Raw genomic sequence first — 23,740 nt, forward strand, 5'->3', positions numbered from 1 at the left:
TCACTGGGTTATGCGTGAGCATCAACAAGCCAGAAAATGTAAGTGAACGCCTGGCACATTTCCTCTATAGACATTGGTTCTCATAGAATCTGTAATTGTGGAGCAGAGAGAAGCAGAGTTCACTGAGAGAAGAAGAAACGGCCCCTTGACTTTGGCTTTCACACTTCTATGCCTGATAGGATTATCTATTCCAAAATGAATGCAATTTAGAGGAAAACCACTGAATTGGCTTGCATCACTGAAAAATCCAGAAGGGATTCTATTCACCTGTATCTTTTCCTAGAGAGTGAGGCTGTTACCAGGACCTACAGTGGTTCATCATCATTGTCAACTTAGTGAGACGTAGAATCACCATGGAGACATGCTCTGTGGGTGTATGTATGAGAGTGCTTCCAGAAAGGCTTAACTGAGGAAGAACCCATTTTGAGCATGGGAGGCTCTACACTATGGACTGGGGTTCCGGACTTAATAAAAAGTAGAAAGCATGCCAGGTTAAACAGCAGCTCATCTGTCTCTCTCTCTCTCTCTTCTTCTTTGTCTCTAGCTCTACCTATCTTTACATCAATATATCTAACATCTATCGATCTCTGTCTTGCATAGAGCTGCAATGTGACCAGCTTTCTAATGATCCCATTGCCACAACTTCCCCATCACAATGGTCTGCACTTTCAAACTATGAGCCAAATGAACCATTCCTTCCTCATATTTTTTTCCTCGGGTATTTTCCCACAGTAATGAGCAAAGCAGGTAACATAGAGCCCAACCCTGATCCCTCTCTGATTTTTGTCCTCCTTTGAATGTCAATACCATCCTCCTTCACAATGGTACAAGAGGACATCAGCAACTCCCACCTCCTGGACAAGGAAGAAGGCTTTCCTTCCACCCTGATCCCTCCTTAAATGGTCCATCACCCATTGGACCCCCAACCCCAATGGACACCCCTTATATCATTTACCCAAATCATGTCACATATGCAGTGATAGGACATACTGGTCAGATCCCCCAGCACAACCCATCCACAGAGTTAAGACTGGCTAATAACCCAAGACTACTTCTAGAAAGAGTTGGGCTCTTTAATCATATCTGATCATTGAAATCAGAAAAAGGAAGAACACATGTGTGGTCGGCAAGTGTGGTGGTTTGAATAGATATGGTTCTCATAGATGTAGGAATGCTTGCTTAGCCCAGGAAATGGCAATATTAGGAGGTGTGGCCTTTTGGAGGAAGTATGTTACTGGAGGCCAGCTTTGAGGTCATGTATGCTCAAGCTATGCTCAGTATGGTACACTACAATCTCCTTCTACTTTTGCATCAAGATGTAGACCTCTCAGCTCTTTCTCCAGCACCATGGCTGCCTGGATGCAGCCATGCAACTTACTATGATAACAATGGAACTAAACCTCTGAAACTGTAAGCCAGCCCCAAATTAAACGCTTTCCTTTATAAGAGTTGCCTTGGTCCTGGTATCTTTTCACAGTAACAAAACTGGAACTACAACACCAAGGAAAGGAAGACTATGGTTTGCGATTTAGTAAACTCCCAAACACACATGGGTGAGGGAAGTCATGAAATATGGTGAAAAGCCTGGACTTTTTTTATTTATTGCATATTTACAAGTATATTGCATGTGTATGTGCATGTTCATAAATGTGGGCTCATATGCTCATACACATACATATGTAAAGAGGTCCCAACTTGACTGTGAATGTCTTTCTCCATAGTACCCCCTTCATCTATTGAGGTAGCATCTCTTACTGAATCTGGAGCCTGCTGATTCCAACCAGTCTAGCTAGCCATCTTGCCCTAGGGAGTCCTCGTCTGTGCCTGCTGAGGGCTGGGATTTTAAGCTGTCGCTATGTTGGCCTGACTTTGAAAGGAGTTCTGAGGATCCGAATTGCAAGCCTTATGATTGCATGATAAGCACTTTATCCATCTCCCCAGCCTGATCTGAGATTTAGTTGAACCATGTTACAGACCCCAGAAGATTTGTTGGGTATCGAAGAATCTAACTACAAGCCAAGGACTACATGAGCTTGGTGCCACCTAACATATTTCTCTCCCTAAAGAAGAGAGTCATTCACCAAACCATGTCATTTTCCAGCAACCAGATCACATGGTAGCCTCAGCTTAAGCTGAAAGAACAAAGGACACCATCTAGAGGGACCCAGCTGGTGATCAGTTGCCTCTGTGACTGGCAGGCACAGGGACCTTCTTCCAGGGGCACAGTCAGCTTGTGACTCTTTCCTGTGCTGATAAAGAGACACTGGAGCCTCCACCAAACAGCTTATTATGTAGAAATATGGATTCAGTGGGGCTCACTTCCTGCAAGGAAGGATATTGCTGGAGTCAGTCTCCCTTTATCTCTTTGCCTCGTTGCTTTCCGTTTCTTACTCGCCCCCTTTCCCTCGACGAGCCTTTCATTATGCAGAGCTGTTCACATTTCCCTTTCGAAGATAAAGCTAAGACAAAGAAAGGAAACATATTTAGCGCTAATGATGGGCACAGTTTCATTTTTCTGTGTGAATCTATTGCTGTTTAATGAGCTAAATATCCATGAGATGGATTAGACACACTGATCCGGCTTGTGTCTCATTGGAGATGGCTTTTTAGTGGTGAAATCAGCCTCAGGAAGGAACACAAGGGGAACTGCCTCACCAACACAGCAGATAGTGATCGAGGGCACGGAGTAGCTGGGGCATAGACAGGTAGCAGGCAATGAGTTGCTAGCTGTCCATGCCCTCAACCAGCCAAGCAGGCAACAGACTTAGGACTGCAAAAACATGGAATGATCAGAATATTTGAGTGAGGTAGGCCCAGGGATGCTAGATAACTCCCACACAGACAAAAAGCCACGACAATGTGAACACTGAACATAGGACTGTTTGAGTTAACCACTTATAAAAATGCCAGTTAATATACTGGCACCATGGAAGCTGTCCAAGGCTGGGACCAACCCACTTAAGACAGTATCATTGAGCCAAGTAGGTAGAATCCTCAAGAACCCCCAATTGAGTCTCATTGTTCACTTTTTTGGGAATGGAAATGTGTTATTTCTTAAATATCTTTACCAAAGAAGCCATTTTCAAAAGCAACATCTTCTCCTGGGAGGGACCACAGCTTTTATTCAACGCTCTCTTCATGGATCTTGAAGCTCAGATAGGCAAGTACTGTAGCCAATCTGTAATTGAATCATGACCAATAGCTCACTGTTTGCTGGAGCTTGCTGGGTGCCAGGAGCTGTTCTAAATGCTGAAACACACTAAGCTATTCCAGATTCCTTAGATATTATTTTGAGGCAGGGTCTCTCATTGGCTTGGAACTCCATCTCCCCAGCTCCCGATTTGAGATTTCTGACAATTCCATGTGTGGGGAGAGTCATCTGAGGCTCAGAGAAGTTAACTTGCATTGCCAAAGTCTCACAGCAAAAGAAGAGATGGGCTTGGGATCAGCTGCAGAGCCCAGTTTGTGACCTGTCAGTAAGACTGGGTTCCCTGGTTCCTGACCAAACATGACTGCAGAGGCTCCAAAAGTCAAAGCAGAAAGCATGCTCTCTTATTCTGGTAAATCTAGAAGACATTTCTTCAACTGTTGAATTGAAGCTAGTTTCACACAGCCTCTGTGCCCTCATGCTGCAATGGAACTAAACTTAGGGAGACCCCAAGTGACTCCTCTCAACTCTGAGCTCCCACCAAGAACCTCTCTCCTACACCACCACTGTCCTGTTCTCCGGTGATACCAAGAACATTTATATTCTCTTTGTATTCTCTAAGCTGTTCTTTCCAGCTGAAACTTGCCCCTCTCTGTTGCCTGATTTTAAGTCCCCACCTGTTTTTTAAAACCCAGCCACAGAAGATAAAAGAGATGTCTCAGAGGTTAAAAGCAATGTCTGCTCTTCTAGGGGTCTGTGTTTGAGTCCCAGCACCCACACAGGGGCTCCAATTCCAGGGGAATGTTTACCTGCTTCTGGATTCTATAAGCTCCAAGCAAGCATGTGGTACACAGAGATAACATGCAGACAAAAATGCCCCCACACAAAATAGCAACGTTTTTACAAAAGCCCAAAGATGCCTCAGAAGTAAAGACTTCAATAATCACCCAATTCTATATCAAGATGAGTCCTCCCTTCCCCCATGGCTTGATCCCTTTGCCCAGCATTTGTCTGACATTTACCCTCAAAGTAATCAGAAATGGAAGGGCAGTTCCCTACAGTGGTCAGATACAAGGTCTTTGACACAGACTTAAGTTGAAGAATCTGTCCTCTCACCAGGGAATTGTCCGACAGCAGCAATCCCAGCGCTGGAGAGAATGGGAAAAAGCATTAGTGAGATTCTGTTGTGTGTCACTGAGGATGTTTCTCAATGTGCTTAGCTTCCTTGTCTATACTTACAAAAGAAGGACAGATCTCCAAGAATTTCCTAGGGAATTAGATAAGATGATGCACATGAATCTTAGGTGGCATCTACGTTCCAGTGATACAAGAACATTCTGGCCTTGGTATCACATCCAGTGGTGTGAACCCCTTATTCATCTTTTTTAAACCCATCCTGAGATGGAAGGGTTGGAAGATAGCATCTTAGCCATGAGTATTGTGACAACTCCACTGCCACTGCCACCAAATCCAGCACTGTCATCTCCACCATCACTGTATTGATGGCAGTGACTTTTCAGTTGTGACTTCCAGGAGTGCAGGGACTTGGCCTCATTCATCTTCATGCCTGGGCTTTAAGAAGTGATTAATAAGTGAGTATAGAATTGGATTGTTCAAGCAACTGTCCACTGGAAATCTTTTATTATTTGGGCCCTGGTGATAAATTGTTTTAAAACAATTTGCCTAGACTTTGCCACCCAAAGGAGCCTTGGGTTCCATAGAGCTGAGTATTTTTAAACTGTAGATTATACACATTAGTAGATGTGAAAACATTAATAAGGATACTGTCTGCGTAAAATATTTAACAAATACTTAAAGTTATAAGCTCTAAGCTTACACAATCCTCAGGATGTGCACATGCTTTATTTGGGAGGGAATTCAAAGGCAGTGACTGTAACGTTGTGGAACACTTTACAAAAGCCAATGCTGGGGGCAAGAAAGTCATCAGTGCGGAAGAGTACTTGGAAAGGACTAGAGCTCCGTTCCCAGCACCCACATTGGATAGCTCACAACTGCCAGGAACTCCAGTTCCTGGGCATTTGACACTTTTAGCCTCTGAAGGGACCTGCACTCATGTACACATATACACACATGGACCCTCACATACAAGCATATCTAAAAAGAAAATAAAATCCCTCTAAATAATAAAATCGCCAGCATTTGTTGAGCACTGCCTTAGTGCCAGGGCCAGTGTTGAATACTTATGTGTGATTCTCATTACCTTTTATAAAATAGACATTGTTCCATTGTTCTATTGTTCCATTGTTTCTTTCTTACAGAAAGGCAGAACAAAGCTGCAGGAGGTCTGTGAACTAGAGCTGGAGTGCACATTTGTACTGGAATCCAGATTTGAGTGTGTCCTCTTTTGACTACAGGGGAGAAGGTCAGCTATGCCTATAGGGCTCTAAGAGTCTTTATGTTTAGTCATTCTTTAAGATCTGGAAGCTGTTGGCTAGCATTCCCACATTACAGTTGAGGCAACTCAGGCTTCCTACAACACAGACATTCAATGCCACAGCTAGACTTTCTGACTTTTTCTAAAGTCATCCAAATGCCTGGGACATTAGAAGCCCTAGCCATGCTCAGGGCAGTTACGTTTCTAGCTTTATTCTAACTCACCAGCCCCCTTTACTCTAGCACCAATCATCTACCTCGAACCTGGGAGACACCCCACCAGCCACATAGCAGAGCAAAGGGGAACCATTACAAACAGTCACATCTCCACATGATGAAAAGACAGGAGAGAAAATAAACAGCAGCAGGAAGATGTATCTGCAGCCACTACCCATGGCTGGTGCAGTGCTGAATCATGTAGAAGGATGTACTCTGAAGATTATCATGAGGAGCAGTGACTTGGGGTTAGTGCATGATGGGAAATAACAGCACCTTGGGACTGGGGCGTGAGAGGAGGTGGAGCTAAGGTGTCTAAGAATACACAGAAGTAGATTGGGGTAGTGCATGATGGGAAATATCTTGGTTCAGGGAGGGGAGGCTTGGGCAGGGCTGGGGGAGGAAAGTGGGGCTAAGAGGTCTTAAAGGCTAGTTAGTTTTATAGACCTTAGGAAGACAGTAAAGTCCCAGGAAACAAAACACTAATGAAGCCAAAGACCCTGGGGTAGAAAATGCCGCCAACCTCAGCAAAGCTTAGGAGATCAGTCTGCAAAATGAAAGAGATAGAGAAGAGCACCAAAAATAACCTTGAATGTAATGGATGAGACAGAGGGGGGAAAATCAATTCAGGAAAACATATTAAGTGCAGAAAATGAGAGCTGAGGGTTGGGAGGAGTAGGGATGGAGGGCGGCACAGATGGGAGGCAGTCTGAAGGGCCAAGGTCCTCATTCAGTTTTTCTTAAAGCAACTCTACCTCCATCAGGATCTGGGGCTCATGGTGGGGGCATTTCACTTCTCTAAGCTGCCACGAACTCCTTTTAAAGACGACACAGTTGGTAAGCATGGCCTCTAAAGCCCCTTGCAATTCTGACAGTCTGTGATAAAGAATTGTACAAAAGCTGAGCTTGCTGCAGACTCCTAAGTAGCTAGAGGAGGGATAGACACAGTAATTAGTTACTAGGCTATTGCCAGATACTCAGGTGATTGCGAGATGCAAATGGAACCCCATTGGCTTGTGTTCTTTAGCCACTGGGAGTGGGGGATCTGACAAAGGAAACTCAAGGGCATAAGTCAGCAACCTATAAAGAGGCTCTTCGCAGGGGTGCTAATAAACCATTTGAAAGAAGAGATAATGCTTATCCTATAAGAGAAATCACAACAAACATGCTTTCCCTAGGGAGGGCTCCTGAGTCACAAAGTCAGCTGGAGAGAGCTCAGACTCAAGTAAGATCTGCATATAGTATTGTTATTGTTTAAAGGGACATTTCTCTCTGAAATATATACCCAATTAAATAGAAGAATGAGGCAAGGCCTTTAGAAAGTGACGAAGTCTTGAGCACACTGCACTCATAAATAGGATTAAATGGGTTTTTTAAAGAGTTAGAAGGGAGTACAATAGCCTCATTTTGACTTTCTGCTTTTTTAGCCTTGTGAAATTTTAGCCACATATGAGTCATCTTGGAGGTAAGGATCAAACCTCACCAGATGTAGGATTTGCTAGAAGCCTTGATCTTGGAATTCCCAGTGTCCAAAGCAGTTAGAGTTTGACAAAACTTGTTTTAAAACTATGAATATCTTAAAATGATATACTAGTTAGTTTCAGCCCTCAATTTGACACAGTCTAGAATGACCCTGAAGAGAGTCTCAATAAGGGATTGCCTGGATTAGGTTAGCCCTGGACACGTCTGTGGGGGATTGTTTTGATCGAATGTTAAGTGGTGGGGAAGGAAGCCCCAGCCCACTGTGGGCAGCACCATGCCTTATACGGGGGATAGTAGAGAATACAAGGGTAGAGAAAGGAGCTGAGTAAGAAGCATGCATGCATTCAATACTCTCTGTTCCTGTCTGTAGGAATGTGACCAGTTGTCTCAAGTTTCTGCCAATGCGTCTTTGCCTTAGTGATGGACTGTAACCTGGAACTGTGAACTAAAATAAACCCCCTCTCCCTAAATTGATTTTTGTAAGGGTATTTTATCACAGAAAGAGAAATAAAACAAGGACAGATGGTCTCATTTTTAATGTTTATAAACTACATAGTAGAAAATGTTTTGGTATAGATTCAGAAAAGGATTGATATAATTATTATGTTAATGTTTAACCTAGATTTTAAATAGTAACAAACTAATGTCCTTTTCCAAACCCCAAGGATCAAAACAGCACTTAGAACTTACTAGCAAATCAATTGAGAGAACACAGATGGGAATTTAGAGCTCTCATTGTCTACAGTGAAGCTGGTGTCTGTTACATGTATCTAAAACCTTAGCCCTCACCATCGAGAATCTCTGAGCAAAAAGCTTCTATGTGTTGAGCTTGGTCTCAGTAAGACCTTCATGCTTCTCTGGACCACTTCCGATTCTATGAAGACCACTGGTCACTCTGCTGCTGTCCACCAAATGGACCAGCACAGTGGATAGTAAACATGGCCCAAGCCACATCACCCCCTTTTTGTCCTCTTCTTTCTTACAAAGCCACCACTGAAGACTAGGTGCCTATGCTTAGCTTGATAAGTAGAGATTGTGGACAAGTAGAGAATGTCACCCAAAGAAAGAAGTCATGTTTTAGGTTGTACATTTCAGCATATGAACACTTGTTTGCGAAGGCTCCAGGCAGATTTATCAGTACTAGTCAACAATGAGAAACAGATCAAGTGTCCATCAGTGGGTGAATGGATAAACAAAGCATGCTGCATCCATTGAAGAAAAATAAAAGCAATTCAAGACTGAGCTATGGAAACAGGTAACAATGTAAATGAATCTCAAAAATAATTACCCACGTGAAAGAAGACAGACAGAGGAAAGCAGATGCTGCGTGACTCGGGGCAGTGCTCGTTCACAATTCTGAACCTGCAGATTAATGCACAGTGACAGAAAGAGATGAATTGCAGAGGAGCAAAGGACAAAAGCAACCCAAAGGGTTGATGGATGCTGCTTTGATTGTGGTGATGGTCTCACGGGACACCCACAAGTCCAAACACGTTGAGTTGCACTTTAAATATGTATGATTTATTATGAATCACTTACACCTCAACCACGCTGTTTTTTTTAAATAAACCATCCCTATCCTATGATTGCCTCATAGGTTAAATTTAAATTTATTATGAATTAAGTTATTCATCCATTCATTCATTCATTTGTATGTGTATGTGTATGTGTCAGCCATAGGTCATGGTGTGCATGTGGAGGATCAGCCTTCAGTAGTTGGTTCTGTCCTACCGTGTGGCTTCAGAGATAGAACTCAGGTCATCACTCTTGAAACAAGCTCCTATACCTGCTAAGCTACCTCTCAGCCCGAAAACTGCAGCCTCCAGTGTTTCATATGGATCTCCATGTTGCTTGCTATTCCTCTGAGAAACTTACTGCTTTGGATGTTGCATGGACTTCCCACCTCTTTTGTAAAACTGTGCTTATCCCAAGGGCCTCCTGACCCTGGACTCCACTGCTCTTGTTCTCCCTTAGAAAACCCTTTGGAACATGAGAAATTGTGGGAAAGTAAGAACACAGACTCAGAAGGTCAACTCAGCCTTTTTAATTCTATTCTTGGGTTTGGGGACTGATGGGGATAGAGAGCAGGGTCTTGCTATGTAGACTAGACTGCCTGGCTCTCCATGTAGCACAAGCTGGCTTTGAACTCTCTGTTCTCTTGCCCCAGCCTCCAGAGTACTGGCATCACATGCATTCATCATGCCTGGGTTTAACAGCTAACAGCTTTCTTCATCTCCTGAACACTGCTTTGCAACAAAGAAACTGCCACTGTCACCTCTCCACACCACAGGCATAGGCTCTCCTTTACTCACAAGTACACTCTAAGACATGCCTCACTCCTACCCCCAAACACACACTCTGACAGTGAAGTAGAGGAAAAGAAGACTTTGATCTCCAGCAGGGAAAGGAGGCAAAAGCAGGAGGCAAAAGTGAACAAATCAGTCCCAGAGGGGGCTGTTTGAAAGCTGTGCTGATGACATTAACCCAAGAGCAACCTTGTGTAAAACTGGTAAGGCCTTGTCATTTTGTGAGACTCTTCCACTCATAGACTAAAAAGCACAGTGGTGAACTGTCTGATTAGAAACAGACTCACTGACAAAAAAACTGAACTATACAAACACACAACACATACACACATACATACATAAACACACATATAGCCAGATGTACACATACATACATACATACATACATGTAGACACATACATACATACATAAACACACATACACACATGTACACACAAACATACATGTACATACATATACAGACATATATTCACATATATACACACATGCGCACATGTACATATACACACACAAAGATATATATACACACATGTACACATAAATATGCACACATGTACACACACAAATACACACATACACACATGTACACACACTTACACACTTGCTCAACAAAGAAAACATCCATCATCAGGGACTATAGCACATAAATCCTCCTTGGAACTGTTACTTCCTCAGCATCTCATTTTACCACTGAGACTGGGATTTTCTTCTGTGTGACCGAACCAACGGTCATCTGATCCAAACAGGCCAATTAAAGTCCTCCCAAGGTGTTATAAGATGGAGGAAAGAAATTCCTCCCAGGGAGAGAGAGGACGTGCTTCCTAGGTTTTCACCAACTTGAAACAAGTGAAGGGGCATCTGGGGAGGGGGAAATCTCACAGACAAAGTGTCTTCATCAGTTTGTCCTGTAGACAAGCCTGTGGGGGGAGGTTTTGTGATTAATGATTGATATGGGAGAGGCAGCCCATTGTGAGTGGTGACGCTAATGCTTATGGTCATGGGTGTGTAAGGAAACAGGTTGAGCTCTCCACAAGGAGCAACCCAGTAAGCGGCACTCCTCCATGACCTCTGCCTCAGTCCTGCCTCCAGGTTCCTGCCCTGAATTCCCAGATGATAGACTGTGACTGAGATGTGTAAGCCAAACCAACCCTCTCTTCCCTAGGTTGTTGTTTGCATGAGAATGGCTCCCACAGGTTCATATATTTGAATATTTAGTCCTTAGGTATGGAACTGCTTAAGAAGGATTAGGAGGTGTGATCTTGTTGGAGGAAATGTGCCCCTGGGGTTGGGCTTTGAGGTTTCAAAAGCCTATTACAGGCCCAGTCTCCTTCTCTCTCTCTCTCTCTCTCTCTCTCTCTCTCTCTCTCTCTCTCTCTCTCTCTCTCTCTCTCTCTCTCCTCATTATATCCATGTGCTAATCTAATGAAATGTAAGCTCAGCTCTCAGATAACTCTCCAGCACCACACATGTCTGGCTGCTGCCACACTCCCTGCCATGATGGTCATGGACTCACCCTCTGAAACTGTGAGGTGAACCCCCACATAGTTTGCTATCTTTCCTAAATTGCCTTGGTATGGTGTTATTTTGTCACGATAGAAAAGTAACTAAGACAGTCTGTCTTGGTCATGGTGTTATCGCTGCTATAGGAAGCAAACTAGAGCGGAAGATGTGGGAACTCTGGAATTACCAGAACCCTTTTCAAAGCCTCATTAACCAAACATGTCCCCAGCGGCGATAAATAAGCATAAACTAAACCCAAAGAGAAGCAGGAAGCAAGAGTCCCACAGGACAGAGCCTGGTCTCGCCACAGTAACACAACTCCCAATTCTACACTTGGCAGGAATCACAGTCTTTCAATTTTCCAAAATATCTCAATTATGCTTTCAATAGCCAATCTCTTGACTTCTTCATTTCTCCTCTTAAAACTAGGCATAGTAAGTTCCTAGTGTTTTCGGCTGAAAGGAAAGGAGTTGATAGCAGGCAGATATCCAGTCCTGCCTCTGAAAGATCCACCCTTGGCCATTTCTCCTCTCCCTGCTGCCTGGCCCCACTAATAGCTGACCCCTTGCTCCTGCCTCTAACTGATCTTCCAACTCCTCCATTTCTGGTTGTATTTCTACAAATAGCTACATGGCTGAGTACTCCCGCTCTGACAGGCCTTGGTTAATGGCTGCCCCCTCCCCCTAGGACAAATCTGTCACCAGGGATAGCCCAGGGACTCTGCTTTTCTCCAGATGCATTTAGCTTTAACCTTTCTGAATCCATTCCATCATATGCTCAGCAGTCCACACTTGCTGCATTCAACTGTGGGCAATTACATGCCATCATGAGTATGCGGCTCCTGCACTCACCAGGGCAGGCAGAGAAACGGGAGAGGTTACAGCTCAATGTGTAGGTGACACAACCGCATGCATTAAGGTCAGGGAGAAGACATGACCTCTTGTCCTCCTGCTGGAGCCCGGAAGCTCCCTCATTGAGATAGCTTACTGGAAGTTGCAGATCTCCTCAGCGGTACAATGGAGAGTTCATAGAGATAATTACTGTCTTCGGGGTCCAGAGGCTTTCTCCAAGGCCTGAGATTTCGTCATTGGAAATTAGCCATGTGGGGATGAGGAGGAGATGGCTCAGTTGGTAAAGTGTTTGCTGGGCAAGCCTAAGGATAGGATTTCAATCACTAGTACTCATATGAGAAGCTAGGCATGATGGAATGCTTGCAACCCTGGCACTGAGGATGCAGAAACAGGCAGGTTCCAAGAACATTAGTCAGTCTAGCCTGCTTGGTGAGTTCCAGGCCAGTGAGAAATACTGAACTGGGTCCTGAGATTGGATTGATCTTTGGCTTATAGACAGACAGACAGACAGACAGACACACACACACAGAGAGACAGACAGACAGACAGACACACACACACACACACATCAGTACATCACAGACTCAGTCACATAAGAGGTATACAGAGAAACACCCAGTCCACAGAATAGGACCACACAGGTCATTCAGAAGGTCAGAGGGAGAAATCCAAAAGCATCCACGTGAGCAGTGTTTGTGTGTTGTTTTATAGCTCCTACCATGATTTCAAATTCCAAAGTTCTCTTTGACCAATAACCCCAAATGGCAGAATATGTCATCCAATTTCTGTTTTACAGTGGACCTGTGTCCAGAAGATGCTTGCCGCCTGTGTCCTGTGCCACTGATGGTGTGTAATGAGCCCAATTTTGAGCTCACATCCACAGAGCCTCTCAGTAGGACCTGGGACAGGAGGATTCAGCCAGGCTAGCGGGCCCACATGCTCCAGGGATCCTCCTGTCTCTGCCTCCGGAGTGGTGGGATTACAAGAACACATCACCGTACTCAGCTTTTTAGGTGGGTTCTGTCAATCAAATTCAGGCTCTCATAGGCATCACACACACAATTCATGGACTGAAGTCATCACCCAGCCTCATATGCTCTTACTTTAAATATGATTCTCTATCCATATTAGTGTTCAGTAAGAGTTTTCTTCATTGTCTTTCCAATGTGAAACTGGAGTTTGAAAACAAAACAAAACAAGAGTTCAACTTTTGTTTTGAACTTCTTCTGTCATGCCCTCAGGGCCTGCTCATCCACCCCGATACCTCCAGGGCCAGTTCCACAGTGCTGTCAAGCCAAGACTTGAGGCTGGCTCCAGTGTAGTCAGGAAACATCTTTGCCATCAGGGACAGCTCTATGTGTTGCCCAGATGAGGTGCAGGGCCCATAGAAACTTTTTTTTATAAAGGACTAGATAGTAAACCTTTTAGATTTTGAAAGCCATGTGTCTCTTTCACACCTACGCAGCTCAGTCCTTGCAGCATGGCGACAGCATGGATGTATAGACAAATGGGTGTGGCTGAGTGCCAGTTTAACCAGAATAAATGAGCTAGAGGTAGCCCGCATGCTGCAGCTCGACAATTCCAGATTTAAAAGCTTAGGATAGCGTCTTTCTATCAAACTAGCATCTGAGCTAAGGGCCAATCTGGGTGGAGGTTGCTGAGAGGTTGCTTCCTGGGCAAGGGGCACACCCAGGTCACTCCAATTCCCTAGTACTGTGTGATTGCTGACTCATTACCTTCCCTATGATATGGCCAAAGCATTCACATTCGTTCTCCAGTCTGCCCACCACTACACTGCCCTCATACCCTGTCCACTCCAACCAAAAGAAATCCTGGGATGTTTCATGGAGACAGTGAATGTTAAAAGTGCCATTCAAAGACAAAGTAGACCTGTGTGTTCTCTCTTTTCTAGTAGATTCGGTCCTGGTATATTGTTGTATCCCTGTCCTGCTCTGCCTCTTTATCATTTCTTGGTCTCCAGCAAGCCTCGAGTTCTCCACTGCCCCCAAATTCACACCATCCTGGCATCATGTCAGGTCCTGACTCTTTCAAATCATTCAAATATGAAGACACTTTCCTGACAGTTCACATGCTTCACACACAAACACACACAGAGAGGTGGAAGAGGGATGGCAGGGGGAGAGGGAGGGAAGGGGAGGGAGAGGGAGGGAGAGGGAGAGGGAGAGGGAGAGGGAGAGGGAGAGGGAGAGGGAGAGGGAGAGGGAGAGGAGAGGGAGAGGGAGAGGAGAGGAGAGGGAGCCAGTGTCACAGGTTTTACCAGCCACAGACTTTACAGCCAGTGGGAATCTGGTACGGTCAGAGGTGAGAGATAAAGACTCATACCGGAAGTGAATGTGGAAATCACCACAGACCAGGGGACCTGCCAGACATGTAACCAGGCTAGCCTGGAAATGAGAGGCTATCCAGAGAGCTTGCTCTTTACACAGCTCTCCTGGAACAGGAGACCCCTGGGTCAGGTGAAGCATGAAGGACTCAGGGGAAGTATCAACTGGTACAGACCTGCTAACCACCACAGAGTGTGTAAGCATGGGCTCTGCCCAGGCTATGGATGACCCATAAGTTGGAAGGGGAGGAGGAACCCTTGGGAGGATAAACCGATGCATAAACACAAGACTGTTTTAAGAAAGTGAGCAAAGGCATAAGCCACTGCACAGCAGGATGACAATTCCACAGGTTAAATATAGGTAGATGGACAGAGTCACAAAGGAAGGGAAAGGTCTTGCCATGTAGAGACTTGAATCAATAAATAAAAATCATACACACATGCACACTCACAAAGCTTGCATAAGTATTTTTTCACCAATGAGTTCTATTACATTTGAAAAATTGACATCTCTCTTAGATAAACAAGAAATTAAGAAAAAGTGAACAAACCCATATATTTATCGAGATTAGTAATAATTTTAACATCAAAATTAAGATATCACAAGACAGGAAAACTAAGGTCCACCCACTACACTTAATAATTTTGCTGTTAAATTTGTTGAAATGCCAGCAAATTGGAAACATCAGTAGGTGGAGAATCCTACCCCTTAATGAAGTTGGATCTGTACCAAGAATGCAAGACAGATTAAGTCACACATGCCCACACCAATAAAATAAAGAACAAAATCTATAACGGGCATAGGAAAACAATTCCAAAACAATCTACACCATTCATGGAGAAAGTTTTAAGATTAAGAAATGACAAGAGAGAACATCTTCATGTGGATAAAAGGCATTTGTGAAAACCTACGGTTTATGGACTGGAGAGGTGGCTCACCGTAAAGAGCAGGGGTTCCTGTTGTACAGGTTTGGTTCCTAGGTTGCACACTGTGGCTCAAAATAGTGAGTGATGCCAGTTCCAGGCGACTGGTGTCTTCTTCTGGCCTCTGTGGGCACTGCATGTGCATGGTACATTCATGTATGCATGCACACAAAATAATCAAAAAAAGAAAGTCTAAAAATAAATTTGAAAGAGGTACAATGCTGACCACTGAGATCTATAGAAAAACAGAGACAGAGACAGAGACAGAGGAGAGAGAGAGAGAGAGAGAGAGAGAGAGAGAGAGAGAGAGAGAGAGATCCATGAAGGAGTATCTGAATTGATGAAAGGGCAGTTGTTCATGGACTACAGTAGTGGATTCAATATTTTCTTTGTTTGGACCTAGAGAGTCAATTCAATCCCAGTTTTTAAAAAAATCGTATCAGATTTTTGAAGGAAATTGGGGGCTGACTGTAATGCATTCCAATAGAAATCTAAAATATTCAAGATGAATTTGACAAAATAAATACAGAGTTGGGGGATTTAAACTATTAAACTTACAAACTACAGAACTCACGGGAGTGGGCAGAGTAGTACTGATGGAAGAGGAATGGTTCAACAGACTGAGCTGAGGAGACAAAACTAACCCCTCATGTGTAGTCAATAAATTGTGTTGTCCTCTTCTGGGGACCAAACCCAGGGCTTGCATAGGAGAAGCAAGCAGTCTGCTCTTGAGGAACACTCCCAGCCCCATCAAATAGCTTTGGTCAAAGGCACCAAGTCACTTTCGTGGGGGTGAATGTGATTTGTTTAAATGTTGCAGGGACCAACGAATATAAATATACCTTAGGGACTGAAAGGAAGTATCTTTTCTGATCTGCTTTTAGATTCATGGCTCAGGAATGTATGGGAGATTAATAAGAGAAAGTGTACAGATTTGCTTACTGTGAATTTTATGTGACACAGCAATCTTCCAAAGGAAATCAATTCCAAAGGAACAGGACAGCTTTGCTTTCATAGTTAGGTTTAGTAAAGTGTGTACAGCCATGCAGAAGTAGAGCTGTCAAACATGTCTGCCTGATAATAATAAAGGAGGGAACTTAGCGAGGTCTAATGGTTCTTCTGTGTGTCTCCAAGTCTTCAGAGCGGTGGGTATGCTTTTCCTCTGGGTATTAGCAGAGCTCTGCTGGGGCAGGGATGAGGTGAGTTCGATTCTATACATAGCCTGCTTCCTGGGAGCAGGGTGAGGGAACATGAGAGTGACCTTCCTATTTCTATGTTTTCTCAAAAGTGGGCAAGGGCTGGGGCTATTTGAGGGATCATCCAGTGCAACAAGAGCAAAAGCTAAGGCATCACATTTGGCGTTGTATGTCACTGCACTGTCCTGTCCACTCATCAAGGTTAACTTGGGGTGGATCACAGACCTGACACAAGAGCAAAAAGCATAAAATAGAGTAAACAGGAAGCCAACTATAAAACACGCAGTCAAATGATCTAAAGTACTAAAAACTACTTTGATAAGGGGAATACAAAGTGGAAGGAATTAAACTATTGAATTTCATGTCTTATCATAACTCTACTACATCTTGTTAATTGCAAAAATCTTTCTGACTTTGTACTAGATAAAGGATTTCTTTACATAACATTTTTAAATGCCTTCCAAAAGCACTAGAAATAAAGTGAAAAGAAGGCGCCAGGTGTCGGTGTGTACCTGTAATCCCAGAACCTCTGAGAGATCGAGGCAGATGCTGGTGGGTTTATAGCTAGCCCGGGGTTACATTGAGAGATTCTGTCTTAAGGAAAAAGAGTGGAGAGAAGAAGGAAGTACAATGAAAGAAGGAAAGAAGCCAAGAAGGAAGGAAGGAGGGAGGGAAGGAAGGAAAGAGGGAGGGAAGGAAGGAAGGAGGGAGGGAAGGAAGAAGAAACAAGAAAAGAAAAGAAAGATCATAGACAAAGGAGGAAGAACATTTGAATACAAACGTAAGATGTGTCGATATGAACTAGTAGAAAAACCTTAATATCCAAGTGTGAGGACTATAGATCAATTTTAAGAAAATAAATTACCCACTTTTTGAAATGACTAAATTAATAGAATAGACATTTCAACAAAGCTAGAAAAGGAAACAAAAAATGGTTAAGAAGTACCCGAAAACACCTTCCATGCTGTTAGTCCTTAACCAAGTCTATTTTGATACCTTAGTGTGTTGTCAATATGTTCCCATGAAGATGGCTGTCTTCAGAAAGGCCAAGGGTATTTGGTAGGAATACAGTCACTAGAATTCCTCTTTGCTGCCTGTGGGGAGGAGAGAGGAGCCACTTTAGAACACAGCTTGGCGCAGCTGCAGAGAATTAAACAGAGCTAGCATGTGACCCAGCGATTTCCAGGTTTCTTGCCAAGAGAGATGCAAAAGTATGTCCACACAAAGGCTTGTATGCAAACGTTTGTTGCAGCATTATTCATAACAGTCAAACTGTAGGAGCAGTCCAAGTTCTCATTAACTAGCCAATAGAACAACAAGATGAGGCATATACAGCCAGTGAAATACAACCCAAGGCGGGGGAGAACACTTGGTGAGTAAAATACTAACTTCACACTTATGAAGACCTAATTCCAGATCTCCAAAACTTTCTTTTTTAAACAACAGATATGATGGCTGCATGCATAACCCCAGAGCTGGGCAGAGACAAGAGGATTACGAGGGCTTACTGGTCAGCCAGTTTAGCCAAAAGATGGCAAGCCCAAAATTAAATGTAAATCCCTGTCTTGAGGTTATAAAGCAGAGAATGACAGAAGGGAGACACCCACTTTCTAAATTAAAAGTCACTTGCAAGCATACACACATTTGTACACACAAGAGAGAGAAACAGAGACAAGGAGACACACACAGAGATAGATAGATAGATAGATAGATAGATAGATAGATAGATAGATAGATAGATAACCCAACATCAGCCACTAGCATCCATGTGTATACACAAGTGTTTACAGGTGTACACACATGTATACATATTATAGGCATGAGCATGCACACACTATTCAGCAATAAAAAACTAAACAATAAATTACTAGTGCATGCTATATCCTAGGAGAATAATAGAGAGGAACCAGAACCAAATACTACACAGTATGTGATTCCATTAGCATGCCATTTCCAGAGATAGTGAATTTATAGAGAGAACAAACAGATGAGCGTTTACCTTAGTCTGGGGATAGAAATGCAGGACACCAGTAAATGGCTTCAAGAGACTATCGGAATGTTCTAGAGTGGGGGCAGTTATACACTGAACATAGTTGATGCTTAGAGGGGGTGAATTCCACAGCCCGTAAATGACATCCCAAAATCTCTACTTAAAAATAAAGTGGAAAGCCTGCCCAAATGCAGTTCCCTGCTCTTGGCGGCTTTTCCTCTAGCCATCTGCCTTTGTCATGTCTTCTGACTTTTGACCCTCATCCACTCTCCCATCTCTAGAGTTCATTACTCTGTCTTTCTCGAGAGTCCTGAGGCCAGCTGTGGCAGGGCTACTGCATGGATCCCATACAGTACTCTTCAGAGCGCCTTCCCACATATGATAAAATGCCCACCAAACTACAACTCCCTTCATTTCTCTCTGGTTCTTCTGTTGACCTCATGTGACTACAAGTGAGATTAGGTAGCTTCTTAATTTTACCAGGCCCCCAAACCACCCACATAAAGTTGACTTACTCTAGATACTTGTGGGGCTGAAGGGGTGAGGGCTAGGAACAGTAATTCCCACTTGCACCCACCTTGCACACTCAGTGCCCCACTCCCAGCATGTTGTTGGGCTTTTCTTGGAATTTATTTTTTGGAAGATAATTTTGTAATTATATTTATGTACAGAAAATTTAAGTGTACATTTAACCCAGTTTAGTGGCGAGTTCTTTGGCCTTTGCCTTTTCCAGCTTGACAATGAGAGCCACGGACTTAGGACCCAGGACGTTACCTCCCCAGTGGCGGCGGATCTCGTCATATCTGTCATTATAATGGGTCCTGATAGCTTCCACCAGCTTAGCCAGAGCACCCTTGTCTTCCAAGTTAACCTGTGTGAAGGCAACAGTGGTGCATGACTTCCTCTGGACCAGGTGCCCCAGCCTGGCCTTTCCCTTGATGATGCAGTAGGGCACCCCCATCTTTCAACAAAGGGCAGGCAGGAAAACCACCAGCTCAATGGGGTCTACATCATGGGCAATCACCACCAGCTGAGCTTTCTTGTTCTCCACCAAGGTGGTGACTGTATTGACCCCTGCTTGGAGGACAGGTGGTCTCTTAGTGGGACGTCCCCTTTGCCAGCAGCTTTCTTCTCAGCATGGGCCAGCAGCCTCTGCTTCTTCTCCTGCTTTGTCTCTGGCCTGTACTTGTGGGCAAGCTTAAGCAGCTGAGTTGCTGTTTTCCTGTCCAGGGCCTGGGTGAACTGGTTGATGGCAGAGGGTACTTTGAGCTGCTTATAAAGGATGGCTCTTTGCCGCTGCAGCCTGATGTAGCGGGGCCATTTGATGAAGCGCGTGAGATCTCTTTTGTGCTGGATGTCCTGCCCAATGCCGAAGTTCTTAGGCCTTTTCTCAAACAAAGGATTGACCACCATTTTGGCCTCTTGTTTCTTGACCACGGCGGGGGCCGGTGCCACCTTCTTCCCCTTGGTCTTCTTTCCTTTGGGCATCTTGCTCAGCTGGAGGAGAGAGAAAGAAGAGGGAATTGTGGGTGATAAATAAGCAGCCGCGGAGATCGCGAGAACCTTTTCTTGGAATTTTTAATGGACCTTCCCCGACGTTATTTCAACTCTATACCCTCTCTTCTTTCCCTCATCCTTCTCTCTCTCTCTCTGCCTAGTCTCCTCCCGAGTGGACCTAGATGGACCTATTTACACACATATAAAATACACATGCACACACACACACACACACACACACACATTTGTGTATATATTTATATCTGTGTCTACATCTATATACCTATAAGTAGATAGATAGATGATAGATAGATAGATAGATAGATAGATAGATAGATAGATAGATAGATAATGTCTGTCTATGTATCCATCACTTCATCTTCTAAAAATCAATTTAACAATATTCCTTGAAGTCTTATGCCTTTTGGTTCCATATGGTTTGCCTTAATATTGCTTTAGTTTCTGTCATCAGTCAGGTTTCTAAATTAAAAGTCACTTGCAGGCATACAAACATATATACACACAAGAGAGAGAAACAGAGACAAGGAGACACACAAAGATAGAGATGATAGATAGATAGATAGATAGATAGATAGATAGATAGATAGATAGATAGACAGACAGACAGACAGACAAACAGACTGACTCTAGATGGTGTTTGTTGAAAGAGAATGACTAAAAGGTTGTTGAAAAGACTATCTGGTTCATCTTGAGCAATAAACAAGCATAAGTGCATTACTCTCTTTCATAGCATAGCTTCCTCCAATAGCTACAAGAGAAGCCTGCTTCTACTATCATTGAACCTGAAAACATGGAATGTTGTCCATCAGTGCTGCAGCTGTCCTACAAACAGGATAGTGTTGCTCTCTGCCAGAACCACTGCAGGGAATACTTGAAGCTTGATTTCTTTGAGGTGTCTATGAGGTGTCTCTGATGATTGGGCCCAGATCATAGGTCTCTTGCCTCAAGGAAGTCTGGGGAAATGAATGATTGGCTTTCTTGGTATATCTATAGCAATATCTGTATACTTATAGATTAGATGGATAGATGATAGATGATGGGTAGATTGATAGACGGGTCTATGTATCTATCTCTTTATCTTCTAAGCCTCAATTTAGCAGTCTTCCTTGAAGTCTTTACAATGAAAGAGAGTCTCTTCTCAGCAAAATTTGTGCCATAGAGGAAACAAGGGAAACAAATTCAGTTGGTAAGAGGCCACATATGACAAAAGCTGCTTTTATGACAAATCTGAATAAATGAGTATAGGGTGTGCTGTGCAGATTTTTTTTTTCTTGTTACAAATACTGGCTAGAAAGAATTTAAAGGAGGAAGGGTCTGTTTTGGTCCACAGTTTCCAAGGCTTCAGACCCTACACAGGCACTTCCATTGTTTCCGAGCCACCACAAGTCAGAATATGAGAGTAGAAGGCTACAAGGGAACAAAGCAGCTCAGCTCATGATGCTCCAGAGAGAAAATGCTTGCATAAGCTGCTCCCCCACCCCACCCTTGCCTCTAACCTAGGGTATGCCACCGCCCACCGCCCACCACCCACTGCCCCTGCCCACATTGAGGAAAACTTATTTCCCTTTATGTTTCTAGACTTCCCCCACAGACGTACCTAGAGGTGTCACTCACTAAACACCTGGCTGCCTCTCCATCTTATTAAATTAGTCAACATTAACCATCACACCTGCATGGTCAGATGGGCTCAATGAAATGATCCAGAAGTTCTGAAGGAACTGGTTTCTTAACTCAGCCTGTCACTTGTTATGTTGAGATTCAAGATTATGAGAAAGAAATGCTGGGAGCTGTGTGGGGGAAGAAGGAAATGATTGATTGGGCTCTTCCCTTTATTCGGTACACTGTGCCTCTCCCAACCAGGGCCTTCTTTGTGTAAGTCTGCCTTGTTTGCACAGTCGTGGCTGTAATCGCTGGACAGCCCACACTCCCTCCACCCCAGGAAGCAATTACAGTTCAGTAAACAGATACTCACCATACCCTGCTAACTGCTATTTAAAGAAGCCTGGAAGCTGAGCTCTTCTTTAAAACGAATAATCTGTATGTGTGTGCGTGTGTGATGGAAATACCACAATTATTGTGAAATTTGTTGGGTATAGTTAGAGAAGAATTTGCCTAAAATATGGAGACACTATTATAAATATACATTCGTTTGACATTTTTGTGAGACTTGGTGTGACCCCGAGAAGCTTCTGCTTTGAATAAAGCAGAAATGTCAAATGCAGGAAGGCCTCCATTCTGGGCCAAGTCACATTTTATTGCCCAGCTCATTCTTGGCTGCCTAATAAAAGCCACTAGTTTACCCTCATGACCCAGCCTGTTCACTGGATAATATCTGCAAGTGCACAGGCTGGCGGGAACATGCAGTTTCCTGTCCATGTTAGATCCCAAACCCAGCTTCCAAGGCAGAATTTAAACCTTCAAGTCCTCACGATCAAGTGGTCTGACAGATGTGCACTGCCTGTAAGTTAAAAATAGGAGCTTTCTATTTTAAAATATAGTAAGTCGCCTAGAGCCAATGACGAGCTAGAAAAAATACTCAAGAAAAACATTGTCCTTACCACCCAACTCAAGAAATCAAACTTCACCATTGACCTAAGAAGTCTTTTCCCCAATCCAATTGCAGCCTCCTCTTCCTCCACAGAATAACCCTGCTCTGACATTTCATGGTAGAAGGTACTTGTGTTCCTTCCGGTTGTGCTCATGTGCACATCTGTCGAGGTTATTGTTTATCTTCACCATTTGAAACTGTCGATGTGCAACTGAGGGCATTGCAGGTTACTGTCTGTCCCTTTTTCTTCTTTAGGATTTATCTAAAGATTTAAGACTCTTCTTTACCTCTTTGGGTCTCACCACACACACACACACACACACACAGGTATACATTTACATATAAACATAAAAATAATTATGCTATATGTAGTGCTGTATACACTCACTAAATTGTATAGCTCATTCTCTCCATTGCCCTATTCTTCCTGTAGATCAAAGCAGCTGGGCCAGAGGTCTGCTAGACCCAGGCTGGCCCCTCTGACCAGACCGCAAATGGTACATCAGGAGACCACGAGTCTCATAGTACGGTGATGACGGGCATGGATGCTGACTACCTTAGTTCAGGAACTTGTTCGATCTTATAAATAAACACTGATGTCCTATACTGATCATTTATTTGTCCTTTGCAGAAGTTGCAATGCTCCTATAAAGAAGCATTTCCTGCTGCTTGGTGCCGGTCTGGGGACAGGCAGTGCTATAGTAGAGCAGAGGAAATCCAGACGGGTTGTTTCCATCTGTCCTGGGGCCTGTCTCTACAACTCTGCCACACTCCTTGAGAATGAAGGTGTTTTTGAAGATGCTGAAGCTAGGGGTGGGAATTAAGGGAAAAAAAGATATGTCTGGATCAGTAATGACCAGTAACTTGTTTAGATGCTAACTCCACTTCCCTCCTGAGTGTGGGGTTATAGTGTAGCAGACTTCAGTGTCCATCAGTCCAGCGAGAAGCGTTTCCTTGGTGTGCTGGGCTCTGCTACAGAAGATGGCCAAGTCTCTGTGTCACATATGTCTTCAATTAAAGACGTACAAAAAAAAAAAAAAAAGAAGAAGCATTTCCCCTAGAGTTCACCCAGAATAAATGCATTGTCTGTTCATTTTCTTTTCCAGACTTCAGGGGGATGATGGCCTCCCTATTACTGCCCCAAGCTGTCAAATATACCTGCATTTGTAAAATACGCAGTCATATGTTCTAAGTATGGAGTTATAAAATATAAGCATATAATATAATTATGCAAATATCTGCACCATATGAATGATATACATATTTGAATATGTGTGTATAATTATATGGCTAGAGAGATGGCTCAGAAGTTAAGGGAATAT

General features: G+C 43.6%; 1 protein-coding gene and 1 non-coding gene across 2 annotated transcripts in view; both read left to right on the forward strand.

Annotated features, from left to right (window-relative positions):
• The window catches only part of Asic2 (acid sensing ion channel subunit 2), a 1,059,219-nt gene that overhangs the window by 619,861 nt on the left and 415,618 nt on the right, over nt 1-23,740 (forward strand). The window lies entirely within an intron of this gene.
• Nucleotides 23,074-23,191, forward strand: LOC116910693. Its single transcript, XR_004389222.1, has one exon. It is a non-coding gene; the product is annotated as a small nucleolar RNA SNORA55 (small nucleolar RNA).

This window comes from Rattus rattus, chromosome 9, assembly GCF_011064425.1.
Source record: "Rattus rattus isolate New Zealand chromosome 9, Rrattus_CSIRO_v1, whole genome shotgun sequence".
NCBI lineage: Eukaryota > Metazoa > Chordata > Mammalia > Rodentia > Muridae > Rattus > Rattus rattus.